This window comes from Malus sylvestris, chromosome 15 (genome assembly GCF_916048215.2).
Source record: "Malus sylvestris chromosome 15, drMalSylv7.2, whole genome shotgun sequence".
NCBI classification, from domain to species: Eukaryota; Viridiplantae; Streptophyta; class Magnoliopsida; order Rosales; family Rosaceae; genus Malus; species Malus sylvestris.
In genome coordinates, this window is record NC_062274.1 from 12,427,474 (window position 1) to 12,430,189 (window position 2,716).

General features: G+C 35.9%; 1 pseudogene; it reads right to left on the reverse strand.

Moving 5' to 3' along the window:
* Positions 1–919: 919 nt before the first annotated feature.
* Positions 920–2,395, reverse strand: LOC126602092 (ribonuclease S-7-like; annotated as a pseudogene).
* Positions 2,396–2,716: the final 321 nt, after the last annotated feature.

The window sequence follows — 2,716 nt, forward strand, 5'->3', positions numbered from 1 at the left end:
ATGTTTTGTTATCAGTCACTAGTTCACATGACCGGTATTTATGAATAAGTATTAATAAAGTTTTCTTCACTGATAAGGTTTCCCCACTAATGAAGTCTTAAAAGCTATGTGGTTGTTTCGAAGTTTTCCCTCTAGATGCACAGCTTTAGTTATGACAATATGCGTATATTTTATTATGCATAATGGTTTTGACAATATTATGATTGTCAGTAGGACAAACAACCAAGAGTTTCAATATCAAACATTAAGATGAATTGATGTATCGATTCTTAAGGGGACCAAGTGCAGGATGTGAGAAACTATACATCTACAGACACATTTTACACAAATTTTTTGCATCTTGTATGTGTTAGTTTTGTGAATGGAATTATGGGGATATTGTTCGACGAATTGAACATGTTACCCTTTAGTTCTTCATGACTACTAATTAATGACTTGAACTTGTATTCGTGATTCAAGTTGGTGCTGATCTCCTGGCCATTTAAGAATAACTTCACATAAGGCCAGCTACTGTTGAATCAAGCGTTAACTCTAGTGGGAGAATGTAAGTTCTAATGAGAGCTGAACACTTGATCATCTTTAGTTTGGAGACGTGAGGATTTAAGAGATTGGAATCAACTTAAGGTTGTAAGCTGATAAGGAATTTGTATAATAGGGGTTTCAGCTAAAACAGTCACGATAGTGTTGAAACACTTATAATGGATGTGAATGATAGGTTTTCTCAGTGATAAGGTTAGATTGATTAGGATTGTATAATGGGAAGAGCCCTTATCAATCATCATCGTATGCAGTATAAAAAAGGGGTCCATTCGCTCTCTCAATCACGCAAACTAAAGAATACTCATATCCCATTCATTGAGTGTGAGGAGAGCTGCAGAAGATCCCTAGTTTCTAAGAGATGTCTTCTTCAGGTTAGTGGTTACTTTTGGTACTGTGATTATTCTATTCCGCTGACTTTATTTATATTGATCATACAGTTGTTACCAGAGCTTTATGTGGGCTATACGTGGTACAGTTTTCGGTTCTGATTTATTTAAGTTGCAGCTGGTTGTTTCGCCTGGATCACAGTTAGTTCTGTTATTGCCAGATCTATTATAGCAGAGGGCGACTTGGGCCAAATATATTAATGGTTTACTTCCATTGTTGCTCTTCTTCTGGTATTGTTGATAGCATCTGATATTGACGGAATGTCCGCCGGTTTCGGACTCAATTGCCTTTGTTATCTGATCGATGGAGTACAATTTGTACAACGACATCTTGGGCTGAAGTGGTTGGGGTACAATATTATCCTTCTGCAAGATTTGAGCTATATCAAAATCATGGTACATCGCTAGGGTCTTCCGGAAGTACTCGGTCTTCAGGAACACATTGTCGGAGCACTTTCCGTGCTTATCATACTCTCGTTGCCAGAATTCGACAGGCTTCCCTTTTCTCCAATCCCACCACGAACTAAGTAGCGCCTTTTTCAGTGCATCATCCATCTACATATATTATTTAATTAAAACATAAGAAGAAAACTAGTTAAGAATACACGTACATACACGGTACACATGCAGGGAGATATATAATGATACATATATACATACATACACACACGTAGGGACGCACATGCATATTAACTATTGAGAGTTAATTTGTGAATAATTACCTCATTCACATTAAAGGCATCCCCTTTGCAGCCAAGGGATGAAGAGGATGATTTATTCGCAGGCCAGAGACCATGAATAGTGAACTGAAGATGAGATGGTTGCATGATGTGGCATTTATTCACCCCCCCCTGTAGCTTGGCATTCAGCAGCTGGCCAGAACTGAACATGCATAAAGTATTGGAATGGTGTGTAAGCGGATGAAACTGTGACAAACAAGAAGAAAAATAAGACTTGCACTAACTTCGACTCCATTTCTAATTCTACCTGATGTTTTGAAGACAAAGTTGCATGTATTTATAGTACCTATGGGGTGGAGGTGGAGGTGGTGGAGGGGTTAAAATGAAACCATCGAAACAAATGCGAAATTGTTAAAAACTTAATTAACATTCCTACTCCCACTACAAATGAAAATCAATACAAGTCTGAAATTCAGTATATAACTTGTTACATATCACTATCAAGTTTTCAATTTATAGGCAAAAGAAACTGCATGCATGTGTAGACATGCTGTGAGAAATTTGAAACCAACACATGCTGTGAGAAATTTGAAACCAACACATGATGTGAGAACTTTGAAACTAACACAGATTATTGTTTTGTTTCCATTTCAAGAAGTCACCAACAAATCACATATATACATTTTTCAAGTACTCCATCACGACCATTACACATGCCACCTTCCCCCGTCTAAATAATAAATTAATTTCCAATCAAGCCAAGGCTGCTCACGTGAGGAACCTTCATTCGACCTGAATGTCATGAATATACATCAATAACAAACCCACTTAGTATTATGACTATTTTTCCCTTTATGGTAAATATGAAATTAAATTGAAGAATTCCTAATTATATACAAATTATTTACCTATGATATTGATGTTTAAAACACTTCTTTTTTTGTTGAATTGATAGTCTATATCTATGAAAAATATTTACTTAACATATTCATCTAATTACCTATAAGATAGATAGCTATGGATAAAGATACCAAGACAATTATATACCTAAAGCAAAGATATATAAACACGATTATGAGTTATCACCATAACAAGTTCTAAGACATGTAG